Source organism: Somniosus microcephalus, chromosome 17 (assembly GCF_052327205.1).
Source record: "Somniosus microcephalus isolate GS21.2 chromosome 17, FLI_Smic_1.0, whole genome shotgun sequence".
Taxonomy (NCBI): domain Eukaryota; kingdom Metazoa; phylum Chordata; class Chondrichthyes; order Squaliformes; family Somniosidae; genus Somniosus; species Somniosus microcephalus.
The window spans coordinates 9,307,285-9,323,998 of record NC_141003.1 but is presented as its reverse complement, the minus strand read 5'-3'; the positions used below and the strand labels follow the sequence as shown (position 1 = coordinate 9,323,998).

Genomic DNA, 16,714 nt, shown 5'->3' with positions numbered 1-16,714 from the left:
CTCCGCTCTCGTTACGCTTTATACTGGGCGGGTCTCCGCTCTCGTTACGCTTTATACTGGGCGGGTCTCCGCTCTCGTTACGCTTTATACTGGACGAGTCTCCGCTCTCGTTACGCTTTATACTGGCCGGGTCTCCGCTCTAGTTACGCTTTATACTGGGCGGGTCTCTGCTCTCGTTACGCTTTATACTGGCCGGGTCTCCGCTCTAGTTATGCTTTATACTGGGCGGGTCTCTGCTCTCGTTACGCTTTATACTGGCCGGGTCTCCGCTCTAGTTATGCTTTATACTGGGCGAGTCTCCGCTCTCGTTACGCTTTATACTGGCCGGGTCTCCGCTCTAGTTATGCTTTATACTGGGCGGGTCTCCGCTCTCGTTACGCTTTATACTGGGCGGGTCTCCGCTCTCGTTACGCTTTATACTGGGCGGGTCTCCGCTCTCATTACGCTTTATACTGGGCGGGTCTCCGCTCTCGTTACGCTTTATACTGGGCGGGTCTCCGCTCTCGTTACGCTTTATACTGGGCGGGTCTCCGCTCTCGTTACGCTTTATACTGGCCGGGTCTCCGCTCTCGTTACGCTTTATACTGGGCGGGTCTCCGCTCTCGTTACACTTTATACTGGGCGGGTCTCCGCTCTCGTTACGCTTTATACTGGGCGGGTCTCCGCTCTCGTTACGCTTTATACTGGGCGGGTCTCCGCTCTCGTTACGCTTTATACTGGGCGAGTCTCCGCTCTCGTTACGCTTTATACTGGGCGGGTCTCCGCTCTCGTTACGCTTTATACTGGGCGGGTCTCCGCTCTCGTTACGCTTTATACTGGGCGAGTCTCCGCTCTCGTTACGCTTTATACTGGGCGGGTCTCCGCTCTCGTTACGCTTTATACTGGGCGGGTCTCCGCTCTCGTTACGCTTTATACTGGGCGGGTCTCCGCTCTCGTTACGCTTTATACTGGGCGGGTCTCCGCTCTCGTTACGCTTTATACTGGGCGGGTCTCCGCTCTCGTTACGCTTTATACTGGGCGGGTCTCCGCTCTCGTTACGCTTTATACTGGCCGGGTCTCCGCTCTCGTTACGCTTTATACTGGGCGGGTCTCCGCTCTCGTTACGCTTTATACTGGGCGGGTCTCCGCTCTCATTACGCTTTATACTGGGCGAGTCTCCGCTCTCGTTACGCTTTATACTGGGCGGGTCTCCGCTCTCATTACGCTTTATACTGGGCGAGTCTCCGCTCTCGTTACGCTTTATACTGGGCGAGTCTCCGCTCTCGTTACGCTTTATACTGGGCGGGTCTCCGCTCTCGTTACGCTTTATACTGGGCGGGTCTCTGCTCTCGTTACGCTTTATACTGGGCGGGTCTCCGCTCTCGTTACGCTTTATACTGGGCGGGTCTCCGCTCTCGTTACGCTTTATACTGGGCGGGTCTCCACTCTCGTAACGCTTTATACTGGGCGGGTCTCCGCTCTCGTTACGCTTTATACTGGGCGAGTCTCCGCTCTCGTTACGCTTTATACTGGGCGGGTCTCCGCTCTCGTTACGCTTTATACTGGGCGGGTCTCTGCTCTCGTTACGCTTTATACTGGGCGGGTCTCCGCTCTCATTACGCTTTATACTGGGCGGGTCTCTGCTCTCATTACGCTTTATACTGGGCGAGTCTCCGCTCTCGTTACGCTTTATACTGGGCGGGTCTCCGCTCTCGTTACGCTTTATACTGGGCGGGTCTCTGCTCTCGTTACGCTTTATACTGGGCGGGTCTCCGCTCTAGTTATGCTTTATACTGGGCGAGTCTCCGCTCTCGTTACGCTTTATACTGGGCGGGTCTCCGCTCTCGTTACGCTTTATACTGGGCGGGTCTCCGCTCTAGTTATGCTTTATACTGGGCGAGTCTCCGCTCTCGTTACGCTTTATACTGGCCGGGTCTCCGCTCTCATTACGCTTTATACTGGGCGGGTCTCCGCTCTCGTTACGCTTTATACTGGGCGGGTCTCCGCTCTCGTTACGCTTTATACTGGGCGGGTCTCCGCTCTCGTTACGCTTTATACTGGGCGGGTCTCCGCTCTCATTACGCTTTATACTGGGCGAGTCTCCGCTCTCGTTACGCTTTATACTGGGCGGGTCTCCGCTCTCGTTACGCTTTATACTGGGCGGGTCTCTGCTCTCGTTACGCTTTATACTGGGCGGGTCTCCGCTCTCGTTACGCTTTATACTGGGCGGGTCTCCACTCTCGTAACGCTTTATACTGGGCGGGTCTCCGCTCTCATTACGCTTTATACTGGGCGAGTCTCCGCTCTCGTTACGCTTTATACTGGGCGGGTCTCCGCTCTCGTTACGCTTTATACTGGGCGGGTCTCCGCTCTCGTTACGCTTTATACTGGCCGGGTCTCCGCTCTCGTTACGCTTTATACTGGGCGGGTCTCCGCTCTCGTTACGCTTTATACTGGGCGGGTCTCCACTCTCGTTACGCTTTATACTGGGCGGGTCTCTGCTCTCGTTACGCTTTATACTGGCCGGGTCTCCGCTCTAGTTCTGCTTTTTCTGGGCAGGTCTCTGCTCTCGTTACGCTTTATACTGGCCGGGTCTCCGCTCTAGTTATGCTTTATACTGGGCGAGTCTCCGCTCTCGTTACGCTTTATACTGGTCGGGTCTCCGCTCTCGTTATGCTTTATACTGGGCGGGTCTCCGCTCTCGTTACGCTTTATACTGGGCGGGTCTCCGCTCTCGTTACGCTTTATACTGGGCGGGTCTCCGCTCTCATTACGCTTTATACTGGGTGGGTCTCCGCTCTCGTTACGCTTTATACTGGCCGGGTCTCCGCTCTCGTTACGCTTTATACTGGGCGGGTCTCCGCTCTCGTTACGCTTTATACTGGGCGGGTCTCTGCTCTCGTTACGCTTTATACTGGCCGGGTCTCCGCTCTCGTTATGCTTTATACTGGGCGGGTCTCCACTCTCGTTACGCTTTATACTGGGCGAGTCTCCGCTCTCGTTACGCTTTATACTGGGCGGGTCTCCGCTCTCGTTACGCTTTATACTGGGCGGGTCTCCGCTCTCGTTACGCTTTATACTGGGCGAGTCTCCGCTCTCGTTACGCTTTATACTGGGCGGGTCTCCGCTCTCGTTACGCTTTATACTGGGCGGGTCTCCGCTCTCGTTACGCTTTATACTGGGCGCGTCTCCGCTCTCATTACGCTTTATACTGGCCGGGTCTCTGCTCTCGTTACGCTTTATACTGGGCGGGTCTCCACTCTCATTACGCTTTATACTGGGCGGGTCTCCGCTCTCATTACGCTTTATACTGGGCGGGTCTCTGCTCTCGTTACGCTTTATACTGGGCGGGTCTCTGCTCTCGTTATGCTTTATACTGGGCGAGTCTCCGCTCTCGTTACGCTTTATACTGGCCGGGTCTCCGCTCTCGTTACGCTTTATACTGGGCGAGTCTCCTCTCTCGTAACGCTTTATACTGGCGGGTCTCCACTCTCGTTACGCTTTATACTGGGCGGGTCTCCACTCTCGTAACGCTTTATACTGGGCGGGTCTCCGCTCTCATTACGCTTTATACTGGGCGAGTCTCCGCTCTCGTTACGCTTTATACTGGGCGGGTCTCCGCTCTCGTTACGCTTTATACTGGGCGGGTCTCTGCTCTCGTTACGCTTTATACTGGGCGGGTCTCCGCTCTCGTTACGCTTTATACTGGGCGGGTCTCTGCTCTCGTTACGCTTTATACTGGGCGGGTCTCCACTCTCGTAACGCTTTATACTGGGCGAGTCTCCGCTCTCGTTACGCTTTATACTGGGCGGGTCTCCGCTCTCGTTACGCTTTATACTGGGCGGGTCTCTGCTCTCGTTACGCTTTATACTGGGCGGGTCTCCGCTCTCGTTACGCTTTATACTGGGCGGGTCTCTGCTCTCGTTACGCTTTATACTGGGCGGGTCTCCGCTCTCATTACGCTTTATACTGGGCGAGTCTCCGCTCTCGTTACGCTTTATACTGGGCGGGTCTCCGCTCTCGTTACGCTTTATACTGGGCGGGTCTCTGCTCTCGTTATGCTTTATACTGGGCGGGTCTCCGCTCTCATTACGCTTTATACTGGGCGAGTCTCCGCTCTCGTTACGCTTTATACTGGGCGGGTCTCCGCTCTCGTTACGCTTTATACTGGGCGGGTCTCCGCTCTAGTTATGCTTCATACTGGGCGAGTCTCCGCTCTCATTACGCTTTATACTGGGCGAGTCTCTGCTCTCGTTACGCTTTATACTGGCCGGGTCTCTGCTCTCGTTACGCTTTATACTGGCCGGGTCTCCGCTCTAGTTATGCTTTATACTGGGCGTGCCTCTGCTCTCGTTACGCTTTATACTGGGCGGGTCTCCACTCTCGTTACGCTTTATACTGGGCGGGTCTCTGCTCTCGTTACGCTTTATACTGGCCGGGTCTCCGCTCTACTTATGCTTTATACTGGGCGAGTCTCCGCTCTCGTTACGCTTTATCCTGGCCGGGTCTCCGCTCTCGTTACGCTTTATACTGGCCGGGTCTCCGCTCTCGTTACGCTTTATACTGGGCGGGTCTCTGCTCTCGTTACGCTTTATACTGGCCGGGTCTCCGCTCTAGTTATGCTTTATACTGGGCGGGTCTCCGCTCTCGTTACGCTTTATACTGGCCGGGTCTCCACTCTCGTTACGCTTTATACTGGGCGGGTCTCCGCTCTCGTTACGCTTTATACTGGGCGGGTCTCCGCTCTCGTTACGCTTTATACTGGGCGGGTCTCCGCTCTCGTTACGCTTTATACTGGACGAGTCTCCGCTCTCGTTACGCTTTATACTGGCCGGGTCTCCGCTCTAGTTACGCTTTATACTGGGCGGGTCTCTGCTCTCGTTACGCTTTATACTGGCCGGGTCTCCGCTCTAGTTATGCTTTATACTGGGCGGGTCTCTGCTCTCGTTACGCTTTATACTGGCCGGGTCTCCGCTCTAGTTATGCTTTATACTGGGCGAGTCTCCGCTCTCGTTACGCTTTATACTGGCCGGGTCTCCGCTCTAGTTATGCTTTATACTGGGCGGGTCTCCGCTCTCGTTACGCTTTATACTGGGCGGGTCTCCGCTCTCGTTACGCTTTATACTGGGCGGGTCTCCGCTCTCATTACGCTTTATACTGGGCGGGTCTCCGCTCTCGTTACGCTTTATACTGGGCGGGTCTCCGCTCTCGTTACGCTTTATACTGGGCGGGTCTCCGCTCTCGTTACGCTTTATACTGGCCGGGTCTCCGCTCTCGTTACGCTTTATACTGGGCGGGTCTCCGCTCTCGTTACACTTTATACTGGGCGGGTCTCCGCTCTCGTTACGCTTTATACTGGGCGGGTCTCCGCTCTCGTTACGCTTTATACTGGGCGGGTCTCCGCTCTCGTTACGCTTTATACTGGGCGAGTCTCCGCTCTCGTTACGCTTTATACTGGGCGGGTCTCCGCTCTCGTTACGCTTTATACTGGGCGGGTCTCCGCTCTCGTTACGCTTTATACTGGGCGAGTCTCCGCTCTCGTTACGCTTTATACTGGGCGGGTCTCCGCTCTCGTTACGCTTTATACTGGGCGGGTCTCCGCTCTCGTTACGCTTTATACTGGGCGGGTCTCCGCTCTCGTTACGCTTTATACTGGGCGGGTCTCCGCTCTCGTTACGCTTTATACTGGGCGGGTCTCCGCTCTCGTTACGCTTTATACTGGGCGGGTCTCCGCTCTCGTTACGCTTTATACTGGCCGGGTCTCCGCTCTCGTTACGCTTTATACTGGGCGGGTCTCCGCTCTCGTTACGCTTTATACTGGGCGGGTCTCCGCTCTCATTACGCTTTATACTGGGCGAGTCTCCGCTCTCGTTACGCTTTATACTGGGCGGGTCTCCGCTCTCATTACGCTTTATACTGGGCGAGTCTCCGCTCTCGTTACGCTTTATACTGGGCGAGTCTCCGCTCTCGTTACGCTTTATACTGGGCGGGTCTCCGCTCTCGTTACGCTTTATACTGGGCGGGTCTCTGCTCTCGTTACGCTTTATACTGGGCGGGTCTCCGCTCTCGTTACGCTTTATACTGGGCGGGTCTCCGCTCTCGTTACGCTTTATACTGGGCGGGTCTCCACTCTCGTAACGCTTTATACTGGGCGGGTCTCCGCTCTCGTTACGCTTTATACTGGGCGAGTCTCCGCTCTCGTTACGCTTTATACTGGGCGGGTCTCCGCTCTCGTTACGCTTTATACTGGGCGGGTCTCTGCTCTCGTTATGCTTTATACTGGGCGGGTCTCCGCTCTCATTACGCTTTATACTGGGCGGGTCTCTGCTCTCATTACGCTTTATACTGGGCGAGTCTCCGCTCTCGTTACGCTTTATACTGGGCGGGTCTCCGCTCTCGTTACGCTTTATACTGGGCGGGTCTCTGCTCTCGTTACGCTTTATACTGGGCGGGTCTCCGCTCTAGTTATGCTTTATACTGGGCGAGTCTCCGCTCTCGTTACGCTTTATACTGGGCGGGTCTCCGCTCTCGTTACGCTTTATACTGGGCGGGTCTCCGCTCTAGTTATGCTTTATACTGGGCGAGTCTCCGCTCTCGTTACGCTTTATACTGGCCGGGTCTCCGCTCTCATTACGCTTTATACTGGGCGGGTCTCCGCTCTCGTTACGCTTTATACTGGGCGGGTCTCCGCTCTCGTTACGCTTTATACTGGGCGGGTCTCCGCTCTCGTTACGCTTTATACTGGGCGGGTCTCCGCTCTCATTACGCTTTATACTGGGCGAGTCTCCGCTCTCGTTACGCTTTATACTGGGCGGGTCTCCGCTCTCGTTACGCTTTATACTGGGCGGGTCTCTGCTCTCGTTACGCTTTATACTGGGCGGGTCTCCGCTCTCGTTACGCTTTATACTGGGCGGGTCTCCACTCTCGTAACGCTTTATACTGGGCGGGTCTCCGCTCTCATTACGCTTTATACTGGGCGAGTCTCCGCTCTCGTTACGCTTTATACTGGGCGGGTCTCCGCTCTCGTTACGCTTTATACTGGGCGGGTCTCCGCTCTCGTTACGCTTTATACTGGCCGGGTCTCCGCTCTCGTTACGCTTTATACTGGGCGGGTCTCCGCTCTCGTTACGCTTTATACTGGGCGGGTCTCCACTCTCGTTACGCTTTATACTGGGCGGGTCTCTGCTCTCGTTACGCTTTATACTGGCCGGGTCTCCGCTCTAGTTCTGCTTTTTCTGGGCAGGTCTCTGCTCTCGTTACGCTTTATACTGGCCGGGTCTCCGCTCTAGTTATGCTTTATACTGGGCGAGTCTCCGCTCTCGTTACGCTTTATACTGGTCGGGTCTCCGCTCTCGTTATGCTTTATACTGGGCGGGTCTCCGCTCTCGTTACGCTTTATACTGGGCGGGTCTCCGCTCTCGTTACGCTTTATACTGGGCGGGTCTCCGCTCTCATTACGCTTTATACTGGGTGGGTCTCCGCTCTCGTTACGCTTTATACTGGCCGGGTCTCCGCTCTCGTTACGCTTTATACTGGGCGGGTCTCCGCTCTCGTTACGCTTTATACTGGGCGGGTCTCTGCTCTCGTTACGCTTTATACTGGCCGGGTCTCCGCTCTCGTTATGCTTTATACTGGGCGGGTCTCCACTCTCGTTACGCTTTATACTGGGCGAGTCTCCGCTCTCGTTACGCTTTATACTGGGCGGTTCTCCGCTCTCGTTACGCTTTATACTGGGCGGGTCTCCGCTCTCGTTACGCTTTATACTGGGCGAGTCTCCGCTCTCGTTACGCTTTATACTGGGCGGGTCTCCGCTCTCGTTACGCTTTATACTGGGCGGGTCTCCGCTCTCGTTACGCTTTATACTGGGCGGGTCTCCGCTCTCGTTACGCTTTATACTGGGCGAGTCTCCGCTCTCGTTACGCTTTATACTGGGCGGGTCTCCGCTCTCGTTACGCTTTATACTGGGCGGGTCTCCGCTCTCGTTACGCTTTATACTGGGCGCGTCTCCGCTCTCATTACGCTTTATACTGGCCGGGTCTCTGCTCTCGTTACGCTTTATACTGGGCGGGTCTCCACTCTCATTACGCTTTATACTGGGCGGGTCTCCGCTCTCATTACGCTTTATACTGGGCGGGTCTCTGCTCTCGTTACGCTTTATACTGGGCGGGTCTCTGCTCTCGTTATGCTTTATACTGGGCGAGGCTCCGCTCTCGTTACGCTTTATACTGGCCGGGTCTCCGCTCTCGTTACGCTTTATACTGGGCGGGTCTCCTCTCTCGTAACGCTTTATACTGGCGGGTCTCCACTCTCGTTACGCTTTATACTGGGCGGGTCTCCACTCTCGTAACGCTTTATACTGGGCGGGTCTCCGCTCTCATTACGCTTTATACTGGGCGAGTCTCCGCTCTCGTTACGCTTTATACTGGGCGGGTCTCCGCTCTCGTTACGCTTTATACTGGGCGGGTCTCTGCTCTCGTTACGCTTTATACTGGGCGGGTCTCCGCTCTCGTTACGCTTTATACTGGGCGGGTCTCTGCTCTCGTTACGCTTTATACTGGGCGGGTCTCCACTCTCGTAACGCTTTATACTGGGCGAGTCTCCGCTCTCATTACGCTTTATACTGGGCGAGTCTCCGCTCTCGTTACGCTTTATACTGGGCGGGTCTCCGCTCTCGTTACGCTTTATACTGGGCGGGTCTCTGCTCTCGTTATGCTTTATACTGGGCGGGTCTCCGCTCTCATTACGCTTTATACTGGGCGAGTCTCCGCTCTCATTACGCTTTATACTGGGCGAGTCTCTGCTCTCGTTACGCTTTATACTGGCCGGGTCTCTGCTCTCGTTACGCTTTATACTGGCCGGGTCTCCGCTCTAGTTATGCTTTATACTGGGCGGGCCTCTGCTCTCGTTACGCTTTATACTGGGCGGGTCTCCACTCTCGTTACGCTTTATACTGGGCGGGTCTCTGCTCTCGTTACGCTTTATACTGGCCGGGTCTCCGCTCTAGTTATGCTTTATACTGGGCGAGTCTCCGCTCTCGTTACGCTTTATCCTGGCCGGGTCTCCGCTCTCGTTACGCTTTATACTGGCCGGGTCTCCGCTCTCGTTACGCTTTATACTGGGCGGGTCTCTGCTCTCGTTACGCTTTATACTGGCCGGGTCTCCGCTCTAGTTATGCTTTATACTGGGCGGGTCTCCGCTCTCGTTACGCTTTATACTGGCCGGGTCTCCACTCTCGTTACGCTTTATACTGGGCGGGTCTCCGCTCTCGTTACGCTTTATACTGGGCGGGTCTCCGCTCTTGTTACGCTTTATACTGGGCGGGTCTCCGCTCTCGTTACGCTTTATACTGGGCGAGTCTCCGCTCTCGTTACGCTTTATACTGGCCGGGTCTCCGCTCTAGTTACGCTTTATACTGGGCGGGTCTCTGCTCTCGTTACGCTTTATACTGGCCGGGTCTCCGCTCTAGTTATGCTTTATACTGGGCGGGTCTCTGCTCTCGTTACGCTTTATACTGGCCGGGTCTCCGCTCTAGTTATGCTTTATACTGGGCGAGTCTCCGCTCTCGTTACGCTTTATACTGGCCGGGTCTCCGCTCTAGTTATGCTTTATACTGGGCGGGTCTCCGCTCTCGTTACGCTTTATACTGGGCGGGTCTCCGCTCTCGTTACGCTTTATACTGGGCGGGTCTCCGCTCTCATTACGCTTTATACTGGGCGGGTCTCCGCTCTCGTTACGCTTTATACTGGGCGGGTCTCCGCTCTCGTTACGCTTTATACTGGGCGGGTCTCCGCTCTCGTTACGCTTTATACTGGGCGGGTCTCCGCTCTCATTACGCTTTATACTGGGCGGGTCTCCGCTCTCGTTACGCTTTATACTGGCCGGGTCTCCGCTCTCGTTACGCTTTATACTGGGCGGGTCTCCGCTCTCGTTACACTTTATACTGGGCGGGTCTCCGCTCTCGTTACGCTTTATACTGGGCGGGTCTCCGCTCTCGTTACGCTTTATACTGGGCGGGTCTCCGCTCTCGTTACGCTTTATACTGGGCGAGTCTCCGCTCTCGTTACGCTTTATATCACTATCCAAAAAAGAGCCACCAAATTTTGGAATCACCTACAAATGAGCAATCCCCAATGCTATCACTACGACGCCCTGAAATGCCAAGAGCTGACCATAAAGAAGAATACCCTCAGTCAACTAGTCCTGGGACTCAGTGAAGTAACTACTAACAATACTAACAATAACCAGCCCCAGGACAGTGACAGGGTAACACAAAGAATTCGACCCAACACAATCGTCGCTAAGCAAAAGGAAAAATATCTGACATATTGGGCAGAAACAACAAAAACCCAAAGCAAACTCAATTGCTACTTGGCCCTAAACAGACAATACAACATAGCTGATTACCTGACCATGGTAAAGGATAACAAACTGAGAAGAACCTTGACAAGGTACAGACTTAGCGAACATAGCCTAGCGATCGAAAAAGGCAGACACAGGCAGACCAGGCTGCCAAGAGAGGACAGGATATGCTCTCACTGCAGTCAGGGAGTGGTGGAGACAGAGATGCACTTCCTCACAGCTTGTGGAAAATATCAGGGCATCAGGGAGAATTTCTACCAAAAATTCTCACAAATATGCCCTGATTTCAGAAATCTGAATGACAACCAAAAACTCCCATTCCTACTGGGAGAGGAGAGAAGCTGTATAACACTGGCGGCGCACTATGTTACAGCTTGCCATGAACAGAGGGACAACCAGTAAACTAAGAAAAAAATATATATAAACAATGCGAATGTATATTTATACACTCAGGGATATACCTGTTTATACACTGTATGAATAGAACTGCGTTTATGTGCTAAACCATAAATGTATTTTGATGCTTTGGCAACATAAGATGTAACTTATCATGCCAATAAAGCGATTTAAATTGTAAAATTGTAATTATACTGGGCGGGTCTCCGCTCTCGTTATGCTTTATACTGGGCGGGTCTCCGCTCTCGTTACGCTTTATACTGGGCGAGTCTCCGCTCTCGTTACGCTTTATACTGGGCGGGTCTCCGCTCTCGTTACGCTTTATACTGGGCGGGTCTCCGCTCTCGTTACGCTTTATACTGGGCGGGTCTCCGCTCTCGTTACGCTTTATACTGGGCGGGTCTCCGCTCTCGTTACGCTTTATACTGGGCGGGTCTCCGCTCTCGTTACGCTTTATACTGGGCGGGTCTCCGCTCTCGTTACGCTTTATACTGGCCGGGTCTCCGCTCTCGTTACGCTTTATACTGGGCGGGTCTCCGCTCTCGTTACGCTTTATACTGGGCGGGTCTCCGCTCTCATTACGCTTTATACTGGGCGAGTCTCCGCTCTCGTTACGCTTTATACTGGGCGGGTCTCCGCTCTCATTACGCTTTATACTGGGCGAGTCTCCGCTCTCGTTACGCTTTATACTGGGCGAGTCTCCGCTCTCGTTACGCTTTATACTGGGCGGGTCTCCGCTCTCGTTACGCTTTATACTGGGCGGGTCTCTGCTCTCGTTACGCTTTATACTGGGCGGGTCTCCGCTCTTGTTACGCTTTATACTGGGCGGGTCTCTGCTCTCGTTACGCTTTATACTGGGCGGGTCTCCACTCTCGTAACGCTTTATACTGGGCGGGTCTCCGCTCTCGTTACGCTTTATACTGGGCGAGTCTCCGCTCTCGTTACGCTTTATACTGGGCGGGTCTCCGCTCTCGTTACGCTTTATACTGGGCGGGTCTCTGCTCTCGTTATGCTTTATACTGGGCGGGTCTCCGCTCTCATTACGCTTTATACTGGGCGGGTCTCTGCTCTCATTACGCTTTATACTGGGCGAGTCTCCGCTCTCGTTACGCTTTATACTGGGCGGGTCTCCGCTCTCGTTACGCTTTATACTGGGCGGGTCTCTGCTCTCGTTACGCTTTATACTGGGCGGGTCTCCGCTCTAGTTATGCTTTATACTGGGCGAGTCTCCGCTCTCGTTACGCTTTATACTGGGCGGGTCTCCGCTCTCGTTACGCTTTATACTGGGCGGGTCTCCGCTCTAGTTATGCTTTATACTGGGCGAGTCTCCGCTCTCGTTACGCTTTATACTGGCCGGGTCTCCGCTCTCATTACGCTTTATACTGGGCGGGTCTCCGCTCTCGTTACGCTTTATACTGGGCGGGTCTCCGCTCTCGTTACGCTTTATACTGGGCGGGTCTCCGCTCTCGTTACGCTTTATACTGGGCGGGTCTCCGCTCTCATTACGCTTTATACTGGGCGAGTCTCCGCTCTCGTTACGCTTTATACTGGGCGGGTCTCCGCTCTCGTTACGCTTTATACTGGGCGGGTCTCTGCTCTCGTTACGCTTTATACTGGGCGGGTCTCCGCTCTCGTTACGCTTTATACTGGGCGGGTCTCCACTCTCGTAACGCTTTATACTGGGCGGGTCTCCGCTCTCATTACGCTTTATACTGGGCGAGTCTCCGCTCTCGTTACGCTTTATACTGGGCGGGTCTCCGCTCTCGTTACGCTTTATACTGGGCGGGTCTCCGCTCTCGTTACGCTTTATACTGGGCGAGTCTCCGCTCTCGTTACGCTTTATACTGGGCGGGTCTCCGCTCTAGTTATGCTTTATACTGGGCGGGTCTCCGCTCTCGTTACGCTTTATACTGGGCGGGTCTCCGCTCTCATTACGCTTTATACTGGGCGAGTCTCCGCTCTCGTTACGCTTTATACTGGGCGGGTCTCCGCTCTCGTTACGCTTTATACTGGCCGGGTCTCCGCTCTAGTTATGCTTTATACTGGGCGAGTCTCCGCTCTCGTTACGCTTTATACTGGCCGGGTCTCCGCTCTCATTGCGCTTTATACTGGGCGAGTCTCTGCTCTCGTTACGCTTTATACTGGGCGGGTCTCCGCTCTCATTATGCTTTATACTGGCCGGGTCTCCGCTCTCGTTACGCTTTATACTGGGCGAGTCTCTGCTCTCGTTACGCTTTATACTGGGCGGGTCTCCGCTCTCATTACGCTTTATACTGGCCGGGTCTCCGCTCTCATTACGCTTTATACTGGGCGAGTCTCTGCTCTCATTACGCTTTATACTGGCCGGGTCTCCGCTCTCATTACGCTTTATACTGGGCGGGTCTCCGCTCTCGTTACGCTTTATACTGGCCGGGTCTCCGCTCTCATTACGCTTTATACTGGGCGGGTCTCCGCTCTCGTTACGCTTTATACTGGCCGGGTCTCCGCTCTCATTACGCTTTATACTGGCCGGGTCTCCGCTCTCATTACGCTTTATACTGGGCGAGTCTCTGCTCTCATTATGCTTTATACTGGCCGGGTCTCCGCTCTCATTACGCTTTATACTGGGTGGGTCTCCGCTCTCGTTACGCTTTATACTGGGCGGGTCTCCGCTCTCGTTACGCTTTATACTGCGCTGGTCTCCGCTCTCGTTACGCTTTATACTGGGCAGGTCTCTGCTCTCTCTCGATTTATACTGGGCCGGGTCTGTGCTCTACTTTATACTGGGCCGGGTCTGTGCTCCGCTTTATACTGTGTGGGGTTCAGTGCTCTCGCTCCGCTTTACATCGTACTCGTTATTAAATCAAGTCAATGAGATTATAAAACATAACCCCTTACAGTGTATATGAGATATAGTCACATACCGCTGACTCCCTTCAGGAGATTGCAAGTGTGTCAACTTGACTGCTTACGCTAACCTCAGCATGATTAGATCAAAAGTCCCCAGAAGCTCCAGTGCATTGTATTGTGCTAGATTTCATTACAGAGTACAAATGCGGGTATCATATGTCATAACATTTTGTGTGTGTGCTGGTGTTACAGCTGCTATCATTTAGTTTAAGATTAGCTTTACCCTTTTTTGTGCATGCCTTCGATGTCTTATCTCTCCCAGTCTTTATTGCAAAAGAAACTTACCGTGGGCAGCACGGTGGCATAGTGGTTAGCACTGTTGCCTCATAGCGCCAGGGACCCGGGTTCGAATCCGGCCTCGGGTGACTGTCTGTGTGGAGTTTGCACATTCTCCCCGTGTTTGCGTGGGTTTCCTCCGGGTGCTCCGGTTTCCTCCCACAGTCCAAAGATGTGCGGGTTAGGTTGATTGGCCATGATAAAAACTGGCCCTTAGTGTTAGGGGGGATTAAATATGTGGAGTTACAGGGTTACGGGGATAGGGCTTGGGTGGGATGTCGGTGTAGGGACTGGGTGCTAGGGTTTGGATGATCAGCCATGATCTCGTTGAATGGCGGAGCAGGGCCGAATGGCCTACTCCTGCTCCTATCTTCTGTGTTTCTGTGTAGTGTATACACTGGAGTCCATGAAGCAATTACAATTCCCTTATCACACTCCCCCTGTTGTGCTATAAGCATCTGTGTGTCTTTTTGAAGTGTGTTTTAACCTAACAACCATCTAGCTCAACATTATATAATTCTATATATTGCAACTAGCTTATTCTATTTAATAATCAATATGTGCATATCCTTACACTGTTGTTATCTTTCAGATGAAATACCAAACCTACCTATTCAGGTAGATGTAAAAGATTCCAATGCACAATTACGTGAACAGAAAGGTGTCCTGGCCAACATTTTCCCTTAACCAACATCACTAAGAAAAACAGATTAACTGCTAACTTTTCTCATTGCTGCTTGTGGGGCCTTGCTGTGTGCAAATTGGTACCGTATTTGCTTACATTACAACACTGACTGCACTGCAACAGTACTTCATTGGCTGTGAAGCACTTAAAGATGTGCCACGGTCATGGCCAGTAATTTCCTTGGGGGTTCTCCCGATTACCTGCCGTAACTTCGGCGCGAGGTTAGTAGAAACCCGTAAAAGTGGCGTAATTGGGCATTCTCTGAGTTTGTGCCAAAGCTACAGTGGGAGACTGGGGAACTGCGTGAAATTTCTACCCCCAAACCTATGGCTGGAGATTCCATTCTGCTCTTGGAAGCCGGCGAATTCCCTGCACACCCCCGCCACCCCCCATGTTAAAAAGAATGGGCTGAAAATTACAGGCTGGCGAGTACATGACAGTCTTATTCTTGTAGATAATTATTATTCTTGAAATCAGTGCACAGATATTGAATGGCTGCAGATTTTTAATTACATTATAAAACTGATTTTAAAGGAATATTAAAAAGAATTCAGAGAAAATCATAACTGTGATCCTTACCTTATGAACTAGTAGAAGATGGAATTCAAAATTTGACCTTACTGGACCTTTCGTAAAATATTTATGGGGCTATTTTTGGAGTGTCAGGCACTAAGGCACTTAGGAAAGTTATGTTGCAGTAAATGCAAGACTTATTGTCTCGATATAAATGTTTGCATAGTCTAATATATAAACTGAGGTGAATATCACTCAAAGTAGCTTTAATATCTGAAATGCCAGTAAATGGGCAGGAAAGTTACTAGCACTTGGAAAGTTTGGTCCCTAATGTGGGCAAATTTAACCAAGAGGTGTGCGCGGGTTTGGGTGCAGGTAGAGGGTTAAAACCAGCAAAAATGTCAGCACATCGGGAAACCAGCTCCAACCCACCGATTTATGTGTTTAAATCGAGCACATTAGGCTGCTTGCATGCAACACTCTCGGGAGAGGCGGGCTGCCTATTAGCATATGCCGGACGAGGACCAAAATGACCAGCACCAGGGGAGCAGCAGCAGAGAGGGGAGCAGCAGAGGTGCAACTCGCAGGAGGTACTACCCGTGACACAGGGTTACAGGGTTTACATGCAAAGGCTGAGTTTCCTTGACATGTCTGAACAATAGTGTCTCAGGAGGCTCAGGTTGTCGCGTTTGTGGTGGCAGACATCTGTAGTCTGCTAGAAGAAAGACCTGCAGTCTGCTGGCCACACGTTACCAATGGCTGTCAAAGTCACCATCGCCCTCAACTTTGTTGCCTTCAGATCTTTCCAGGGCTCCGCCAGAGACATATCCAGATCTCCCAGTCGGTGGCCCACAAATAACACACGTGACTGATGCCATTTTTGCCAGGGCCGACAATTCACTGCAATGACGCCAGTCAGAATGAGTGGGGTGTCGGCTTTGCGTCTCTGGCTGGCTTCCCACAGGTGCAGGGAGTCATCGACTGCACACACATAGCAATCTGGGAACCCCCGGACAACCAGGAGTATTCGTCAACCACAAGGGCTTCCACTCTATCAATGTGCAACTGGTGTGCAACAACAGAAAGATATTTCTGCAAGATTCCTGGTGAGCTGCCATATGCTTTTGTCCTGCAGCAGTCCAAGGTCCCTGACATCTTCGGACCTCCAAGTCGACTTAAGGGGTGGCTGCTAGGAGACAAGGGATACCCACTTCAAACTTGGCTGATGACACCCATCAGAAACCCAACCAATGAAGCCCAACAGCGCTGCAGTGAATGCCATACGATCACAAGATGTGTGATCGAACAAACCATCGGCATGCTGAAGTTACACTTCAGGTCCCTACACAGATCTGGAGGCGCCCTTCAGTACACACCAGCCAGGGTCTCCAGAATGGTCATGGTGTGCTGCGCTCTGCACAACATTGCACAATAGTGAGGTTTGGACCTGCAGGAGGAACAAGGCGCAGAGCTCAGATCCTCTTCGGACGATTGCAAGGAGGAGGAGGAAGACGAGGACGAGGAGAAGGTGATGAGGGCAATGCACCACCAGCTGCTCACATTGCTTCCCGGAATGCCAGGGTTGTCCTTATTAATGCAAGGTTCACTGAGGTTGCA

General features: G+C 52.9%; 1 protein-coding gene across 4 annotated transcripts in view; it reads right to left on the bottom strand.

Annotated features, from left to right (window-relative positions):
• Positions 1 to 16,714, bottom strand: part of cfap54 (cilia and flagella associated 54) — an 859,633-nt gene that overhangs the window by 432,211 nt on the left and 410,708 nt on the right. The window lies entirely within an intron of this gene.